This window comes from Puma concolor, chromosome D2 (assembly GCF_028749965.1).
Source record: "Puma concolor isolate L17-30 chromosome D2, mPumCon1.1.hap2, whole genome shotgun sequence".
Taxonomy (NCBI): Eukaryota; Metazoa; Chordata; class Mammalia; order Carnivora; family Felidae; genus Puma; species Puma concolor.
The window spans coordinates 49458125-49467705 of NC_141677.1; the positions used below are offsets into that span (position 1 = coordinate 49458125).

The 9581-nt window shown below is 44.5% G+C and overlaps 1 pseudogene; it reads right to left on the reverse strand.

Annotated features, from left to right (window-relative positions):
- Positions 1 to 7053: 7053 nt before the first annotated feature.
- Positions 7054 to 8052, reverse strand: LOC112854349 (eukaryotic translation initiation factor 2A pseudogene; annotated as a pseudogene).
- Positions 8053 to 9581: the final 1529 nt, after the last annotated feature.

Sequence of the window (9581 nt, forward strand, 5' to 3'; positions counted from 1 at the left end):
GGGGATGCCTGAACAGAAGGAGCAAAGAGAAAGTTTATTGTTGCCACCCTGAAGTAGTCACTGGCACAATGCAAAGCCTTGGCCATCATCAGGAATATCCCTCCTGAAGAGGGAAAAGAGTTGGACAAGACCCAATTCCAGGGAATCGAGTTGAGGGCACAGCAGGAAGGACGGTCACACAGCATTGCACGGGGAACAAACTGGCCTCTGGCATGCAGAACCCAGCCAAAAAAGTCACAAGTCAGGCTGGCCAGGTCTGGTGTGAGACCCAGTCCCGATGCTCCCTCCTCATCCTTGATTCAGGATCTGTTCTTGACCCACTGCAAGGCTAGTCTTGAGTAAGAGCTGATCTAGAAGCAGCAAGGCACCAACTCCAGGAGTTTTGTTGATGCTTATGGAAGCGGTCTTTTCCCTTTTGACCCATATTCACCCCGGTTTGCAGACTTGCTCCGTTCCGACAGGCTAGGCTGGAAGCACTTAAGAAGAAGAAATCTCAGCTGGACTCTTCCTCTTCTTTCCAGCATTGGGAGAGAGGGAAGTGTGCTCCCCCCAGCAGTCAGTCAGCCTCTCGGTGGCTCAGCTGGAGGGGGAAATCTAGGCAGGGGGTGTGTGGGGGTGCAATTTGGCTTAGCTAAATCTTATGGGGGGCACTAAGAACAGGAGAAAAAGCAGGACTGGAATGTGAAGAGTGGGCGGGGAACGACTTGGCCTGCCCCAGTTTCTCATCTGCCAGGACTGTAGCTGAATGCTATCAGGTAGCATTAATTGACAATCAAGGTCACTGCGTCCCCTCTCCATGCTTGGATAAACTCACTGCCCACAGATTGGCATCCAGTCTGTGCTCACAGCCTGATTGCAGACCTAAGAGGCAGGAATGTTGGCTAGCCTGGCAAGGGAGAAAGATATTCCTGGTTGGATGCAGGACTTCTCCAGCTATCAGATACCCTGGGACCTCCGCTCCAAGGAGCTTTTGGACCATGTAGAGAGAGCACAGACAAGCAGCCACAACTTGAAATGTATTTATGGACTGACAGTCCACAACAAATGTCTGGGCAGCATCCCTAAAAAAATGAGTCAGGGGTCTCCTATGCAGAATCTGGGGGTGGAAGTGAGCAATGTGAATATTTTTGTGTGTGTGCTAAAATCTGCTTTTTGTCTTGGGAAAAGAACCTCAAGTTTCTTCGATCCCTTTCTATCATGTATCCTTGGCAGCTCTGGGAGATATTTTCCCTATTAAACAAACCAACAGCTGCTGGTTTTGGCTACAGTTTGCTCTCCTCAGTTCTTGGGCGGAAAGAAGATGTTCAGCTGTCCTCAAGAGCTATCAGTGGAAATCAAAATAAAAAACCCAGAACAGATGGGCCTAGAGGATGGAAACCCCAAAGGGCACTGTGGGTTCCCATCCTCAGTAGAAAGCCGCAAATGCTCGACGGTTATAGGGTTCTCCTCCTGCCCAGGCCTGGCCTCGTGTGCTCAACTCCATACTGCGGGGATGTGTGGTGTTCCTCCCATCTGAACTTTCAGGATAGAGGGCATGGGTCGAGTGGAAGATTTCTGTGAGGAGACAGTGAGCAAAGGCACTGGGAAATTTCCTGGATCGAAACCCATCACATCACCAATTTTCCCACAGCTGACTCATTTCTTCAGGTATCAATTTCTCCACCTCTGGGTTCTGATTTGAACCAACAAAACAGCAGTTAATATCTGTATTATTATTTTCTATATGCCAGGCGCTGTATTATAAATTTGCAAGGTCATGCTTACTCCTTGCCTTATTGCGCTAGACTCATTTTCTTGATTAGAAAGTTGAAGCTTGCGGCGTGCCTGGGTGGCTCAGTTGGTTAAGTGTCTGACTCTTGATTTCAACTCTGGTCATGATCTCGTGGTCACGGAATGGAGCCTCATGTCAGACCCCGTGCTGGGCACGGAGCCTGCTTAGGATTCTTTCTCAACATCTTCCTTTGCCCCTTCACCTCAAAAAAAAAAAAAAAAAAAAAAGTTGAAGCTTGGACAAGCCAAATAATTTACTCAAAGTCAGAGTTAGTATTGGCATTCCTGCTTAGTCCAACCACTAAAAATACCTAAATACTTACACTGCCTACCTGAGAAGACTGATGCCATTCATTCAATACATATAGGTAAATGCCTAACAGTACACACACATACAAAGCAAATCGTACTCCGAAGAAATACATGTCCATTTACCCCACAGACAAAGAGATGAACATCAAGATGGCCACACAACCAAAGATCCCCAAACATTGGGGGAAAATCAGCATCACCGGAGGAACATGAAATTACATCAGAATTACATCGAAATTATAATTAGATGAAGAAGATGTTGCCTTAGGAAGCAAAGTTTAGAGCATCAGGAAATTTTTTAGAATCAGTATAATTAATGTCGATGTATGAAATAATGTTGAAGAGATTTAATTTATATATAAATTAAAACAGAAATCTTAGAGATCTGGAGAACAAAGTAAGAACAATGACATAAAAAAGCGTGTTAAAGAGCAGAATTGATATAGCTGCAATTTGAATTTGTAAGCTGGAGGGCGGCAACAAAGAATTCTTCCAAAATGTAGCCCCAAAAGACAAAGAGCCACAACATATTAATGAAGCATTAAGACACAGTAGGTTTATCAAAGAGTTTCAAATCCTGTCTAAATGAACTTGCAAAAGGAAAGAAACACAAAACAGAGGCTTGAAGGGAAGAAATAAATAAGACGGTTTTTCAGAAAGGAAAACATGAGTCCTTAAACTGAAATAGCCCACTGAGTGTTAAGCAGGACAAATGTAACAGGAATGACACATGCATGCACTGTGGTGGTGACATTTCAGAAAACTAACGATGAAAACCGTGTCTTACAGGCCAACAAAGCTGAGTGAAAGAGAAGATAGTTTCTCTAGAAAGAAATGAACATCAGGTTGGAATCCAATTTCTCAAAAGCAGGAGAGGATTTCTGAAAGCCATGAGGCAATCTTTTCAAAGTCGTTGGTATGTGATTTTGAATTACAACTCTATTCCAAGAAATAAATAAATAAATACAAAGGTGAAAATAGCTTTTTCTAAAGCTCTTTGAGGACTCAGAAAGTTTACCAATCAAAAACTCTATCAAATTTCTGGAAAATCTATTCCAGCAAAATAAATAAAATGATTGATAATTAAATGGAGGAAGACTCGGAATATGTGGAGTAGCACTTAGCCAAAGAAATACAGGAGTATTAATATTAACATTCATTAACATTAAATTAATCTTGCTTTTTGAAATAGTGAACAATAATAAAAACTCAGATCCATTATCCCTAAATGATCTCAGAATAATTCAGATCATGGAAGAAAAGAAAAGCTTGTTACGTTAGAACTTCTAGCAGCAACGGCATTGTTCCCAGCTTTTTGAACAAGGACACTCACGTTTCCATTTTGCACTTGTAGCCACCCCTGTCACCCACACAGGAGACTGGAGATTTCTTTTGCTAAGGAAACTGGGACAAGGAGGCTGCATCTATGGAGACATCGGACACATAAGAAAATTGGGTGACAAGAGGGGAATAAAGTGAGTTGCTCACAACTGATTTAGACATATCCCCAGACTCCCACTGCGGTGGTGGGAGACCGTAGGGTCTTTCCCTGGAACAACAGAATGACTCAGGGAGAAAGACCTACACATCCTGACATGTGAAGGTCGCTAATGTCGTTGTTGATGGGCCATCCCACCAACCTGCGGTGAAGCTCTCCTATGCACGTTGTCAACACCTCCAGAGAAGACCCGGTATTCAGGGCTTCATGCGGTCACACCCATTTCCCCTCCTGCCTCCTGATATGGGAATTGTGTCCATTTGCATTTAATATACTAATTAATATACTTTGTGTCTTAGGTCCTGTTTTCTTCACAACATATTTTACAACGTACGGTTACGTCACTGTCGTTGACCTATGAGCATTTTTCCATGCCCATGGCCCCTACGAGGCTGCAAGCTCCCTGAGGACAGACAGGAGCCAGCCCTGTTCGTTAGGTCTGCAGAGTCTCATATTGTGCTCATACTGTTGTCTCTCAGTAAGTTGATTTGGGTAAACATTGTGAAGAGACTTTGTAAACTGTGTATCGAGATGAACAAAAGGACGGCTTCTAATGACAGAATGGATAGAAAGCAGGTGCCAAGGAGGCCCGTGATTATAGGGTACTGATTCCAAGAGGGATGAGTGACAGATATGCTACCTGGGTCCCCATACCCTCCCCAGGGTCCCAGGAAACCTGAGGAATCATGCAGGTTGGGTGACTGTGTGATTTCAGAACTGGAGCAGAGCAGAAGCAAAGGTGGAAACAGCCTTTTCTCTCCTCCTCTCCCCGATGCAGGCACGAGTGGGACCCACGATGTTTGGCTTGATTTTAAGGCTCCCATTATCCCTACGTTTCCTTTATCTCTTGTGTCATCCCTGAGAATAAACGTCACATATCCCTAGTCACACTCTTCATCGGGTTCTTCCAGGGAAAGGACCTGGCTGCAGGAGCCAGACTTCCGATGGTTTTCCAGGAGCTGAGGGAAGTAAGGCTTTTCCTGCATTTTTCCAAGGAATTAGGGAAAGGATGTGGGTCACAGAGGTACAGCAGTGTGAGGAAGAACGCTGAGACTTTCTCTAAGCCTCACAGGAGGGCCTGTTTCTCCTCATGCAGAAACCACCCTTCGTTTTCCATGCGGAGCCTGGCTCCCCTCCTCCTAAACTCTGGGCAGAGAAACCAGAGGCATTGCTTGCTCAGGTGGGTTATTCTAAAGAAAGGTATACAGGAAGAAAATCAAGCCCTTTATTTCTTTTATTTTTATAATTTTTTAAAAATGTTTCTTTATTTTTGAGAGAGACAGAGAGAGAGCATGAGAGGCAGAGGGGCAGAGAGAGAAGGAGACGCAGCATCTGAAGCAGGCTCCAGGCTCTGAGCTGTCAGCACAGAGCCTGACGTGGGGCTCGAACTCACGGGGTGCAAGACCATGACCTGAGCCAAAGTCAGCGGCTTAAGTGACTAAGCCACCCAGGTGCCCCAAAGCTCTTTATTTCTACTATCCCTTCTTGGAAATGGTGAGAAATGTTGCCTTCAGAGCCTTTATTTCCTCCATGAGAATCACTTTTTCTATTTGGAAGAGATCTCCACCTCTCCAAGCAGCTGTTACTCTAAGAAACCGTTTACTTCCCAACGACCTCAGACCGAAAGTATCTTGTGGCGTCAGCCTACCTCTTTGCCTCCTCCCTGGCCACCTTTGATGCAGCGTTAAAAAACACGGCGCGCTTTCCAAGTTTGAGACGGCATCCTGCTGCCCGCAGTGGGGAGTAGCATCCTTCTCCAGAAGGAGGCAGAGTGTGGATTGTGGTTGTACCTAGGATCAGCTACATGAAGTTTAAAAGAGAAATTCTGGGGGCGCCTGAGTGGCTCAGTCGGTTAAGCGGCCGATTTCGGCTCCGGTCATGATCTCACTGTTCGTGAGTTCGAGCCCCACGTCGGGCTCTGTGCTGACAGCTCGGGGCCCAGAGCCTGCTTCGGATTCTGTGTCTCCCTCTCTCTCTGTCCCTTTCCTGCTCACGCTCTGTCTCTCTCTCAAAAATATATAAACACTGAAAGAAATTAAAAGAGAAATTCTGTGTCCCACAACAATGCAAACAGCTCAAATTTGTATTCGAGGTAAAGACTGAGGACAGAGAAAAACCACAAGAGACGTGACACTTTCCGGGTGGATGGTGCCCTCCCCGCAAATGTCAGCCATCCTGGACGATTCACAGAGACCTGTTTCTGCTGGGCAACTGGGTCTAGACACAGGTTCAGGGCCAGCGAGGGGAAATGTGACTTCCCCTGTCTTCCTGTGCAAAGGGCATCACCGGCAGGGAGCTGAATGGAACCGCCTCCCTCTGATTTCTCAAAATGGTTTCTCTGGATCCTATTCTTGCCACATCGCATTCTCTTCTCTGTGTTCTACTGCTCTAATTAGGTTTACTTGTTCTCAAAAGTTCTGTTACCTGCTAGAAACTTACACCTAAATTATCATTGTCCTTCCTGACAGACTCCACATGAGATTTTTTATTTTATCTTGACTAGGTTTAGATACGGCTTAGCTTGTGGGAGGTAAGAAACACACATCCAGAAATAAATGAGAGGCTCAGCACACCAGAATTCTGCATCCAGCACCATTTCTGACCACTCCAGGCTACCCAAGAGGTTGCATAAATTCCTCTTTGTGAGGAGAAATGACACCCAGGCATGTGTTCAGACTCTTGGTGGGGGGGGGGGGGGGGTTCCTCCTTGGACAAAGCAAAGCCTGAGTCTTGGTTTAAAAATACAATAATGGAAGGGCGCCTGGGAGGCTCAGTCGGTTAAGCGGCCGACTTCGGCCCAGGTCATGATCTCGCGGTCCGTGAGTTCGAGCCCCGCGTTGGGCTCTGTGCTGACAGCTCAGAGCCTGGAGTCTGTTTCAGATTCTGTGTCTCCCTCTCTCTGACCCTCCCCCGTTCATGCTTTGTCTCTCTCTGTCTCAAAAATAAATAAACGCTAAAAAAAAAAAATTAAAAAAATACAATAATGGAAACATTAAAGACTCCAGGAGGAAGTGGACTATAAAGCAATTCAGTTTTTCAGAAAATTACTATATTGAGTTTATACTGAACAACTTAGTAAGTTAATACAGGTTCAAAAGAAAGAAATATTCATTCTAAAGTTACAGAGACAAACTTTGGTATACCTTGCTGCTTTTGCACTGACTCCTTTTATCCAGTCTAATGGGCTGTATTTCTTTTTAATTTAAATGCCTTTACTCATTTATGTAAGTGATGCTGAATAATAATGACTTTTGACTTACAGTCTGTTGAACTTAGCTAAGAAATTTGCATCTCTTTTCTACATGTATTGAAAGGTAGGAAAAGCCAATTTAATGGGCATTATTAACTAATTTCACATATATTCCAAAGCCTGGAAAATGGCTGTTATAGATGAGCAATAAACACGGGTACATGATGGGTAGGGGAAATTCAGGTACTCTACAGGGTTTAAGGCAGAAGATGTATTTCCACCGTTATGCTAACAACTTGCTCTCTCTGTCGATCTTTAAAGTAACCAATTTCAAATCTTCCTGCTTCTGGAGAAGATGGTATCTCTTTAAACATCTCCAACTTAGAGTTTTTCTAGTGGTGGTTTCAGCTGCTGACTGTTCTTTCAGGGCTCAGTTGCCTTCAGGTCTTTGGTTTTTGAATTTTTCATCTGTCTCAGAGTCTCCAGATGTGAACAGATACACAGTATTTCGTGGTGTGCTCTGTGGGGTAGGGGTCGATGCCAAATCTCGGTCGTTGTCACTTCTTGCTTTCTGCTTTGCAGCTCTCTTTGCCTCATATTTCCTTTGATTTTTAAGAGCTGCTTTTGATAATGGCTTATCATTTCCTGGTTGTGACTTCTAATTCAGCAGTGGTGTCTCCTCAGAGAGCTTGGAATTGGTGACTGGTTTGCTTCTTAAACCCGAAAATCCATCAACCACTGCAAATTTAGATTCTTCATTGGGTACATCACTTTTAACTGCCTCGTAAGCTATTGTTTTTGTTGGAAATAGCCTGTCCCAAAATGGCTGCCAGGACAGGGCTGGCATAATGCCAAAGCTTGTACCCATTATTAACATACAACCTGGGAGCATGCATGGCAGTTAAAACGTGCTCCCCATCTGGGCACCAAGCAAAATACGTAGGCTCAGAGGCTGCTAGTTTAGAAATAGGTTTGTATTTTTTAACATTCCATGATTGCATTTGTCTGTCAGGTTTTTAAATCTAGCTAACCTTAATATATGGCCGTGAGGACTAAATACGTTAAAGCATTAATATATGGCCATGAGGACTAAATACGTTAGATGCTAGAGCACTAGCTCTAAGTGAAACCACAGGATCACATTTCAAGTTGAAAACCATTTCTTTGGCAGGCATAGAACCATAAATAGCATAAAACTCAGTAGAACTAGAATTCTAAATTTCATCATAAATGGGGCCATGTTTTGGCAATTGAACAAATTTGTTGCAAGGTAATGCAACATTGGTTCTGCCTATCAGGAAAGTTTTTTCTTCTTAAGTCTGTGCTAACTACTCCAACACAGCAGTGCTTTTTATTCCTTAGTGTCCTCACCTTATCAAGCCCAGAGGAACTGACTGTGGCACCTTGGACCATCACCACCACCGAATCTGTACCCTCATCTGCCAGGAGGGGCGTGGACACCTCCATCTTCTCCTGGGAAGGTTCTATCCATTTTCAAAGTCCCTTAGTGTCAAAAATCATTCTACTGCTGTTGAGTCTGTTATCTGACCGACTTGGAAGGGATCAGTATGTGGGTCCCTTTAGTACTGTGAACACCATGATCTTCCCCACTTTTCGCCGTCCCGCGGGCTGAAGTAGTCATCCTGGCTCTTTATGTAATTACTTCCTTGTTAGCCTTCAAACTTTAGTGAAACGAATCATCCTTTCAAATTAGCCTTTCCCAGAAAATGTCTACCTCATTGCCCTTCTCAGTCGTTACTTCCTTCGTGGTCATTATCTTGCTTCATTCTGTGTTTGCCTGTCAGTTGTCTGCCTGCCAGCAAAATGTAGGCTCCGTAAGGGAAGGGAGTTCTTTGATCTTACTCATCACCCATCCCCAGAACTTAGTACAGAGCCTGGCACAACCTAAGTGTTCAAGGTATGCTTGCGAAATGCGTTAATTTTTGCCCCTTCCTTAGCTCTTAGTGCCCAAAGTGCTTAGTAAGTAGCTAAGAAACACACATTTCTGTTGTTTGTACTGTTGCAAATGCCCTCCGAGCATGGCAGCCTTGGGGCAAGAGAATACCTTTTCCTGATCTTCCCTCTTGGTTCTGTTCATGCGGCAGCATTGCTTAGAAGCAGGTTCCCTTTGGTCACTGCCAGGACAAGAAATAATCATTTGTAGGTAGAAGACATCATGGCTACGGAATCCTGAAATATCCCTCAGTTTTGTTCTTTTACTGGAAAAGAAGAGCCTGTAGATGTGGGCCCCTGAATCAGAGAGAAAGTTCTGATTTTCCTTGTCTATGGTTTAGACTTAAATGAAAGACTGCTCTCCTGCCTTTCCAGAGCCCTTTCTCACCCTTCCTGGGCACCCGGCCCCGCCCAGGGAAGGAGCCATCCGGGCACACCGGGAAGGGTCAATAGTCATAATCCTGCATCTGGGTGCTCTGTGCAACAAGTGAAACAAGACTTCTCCATGGGAACCCTCTCTTCCTTCAAGAGTCAGAGTCCTGGTTTGTGTCTTGAGGTTGCTTCGCACAGTCATGCTTTTAGCTCTTTGGTGTAACTCATTGCTGAGTTCAGACCTGGCGCATTCAATATCTCCATCTGAGTAATTCATTTGTTTAAAATTTTGAAACCATCTGAAAAAAATACAGCACGGTGTTAAAATGTGTGAGAGTGTGTGTGTGTGTGTGTGTGTGTGTGTGTGTGCGCGCGTGCGTGTATTTGAAAGAGCGTATGGGAAAATCCCTTTTTCCATTGCTATTTATAACCCTTCCCAGGCACTAAAAGGACAACAGCCATAACTCTTACCCATCCAAAAGAGTG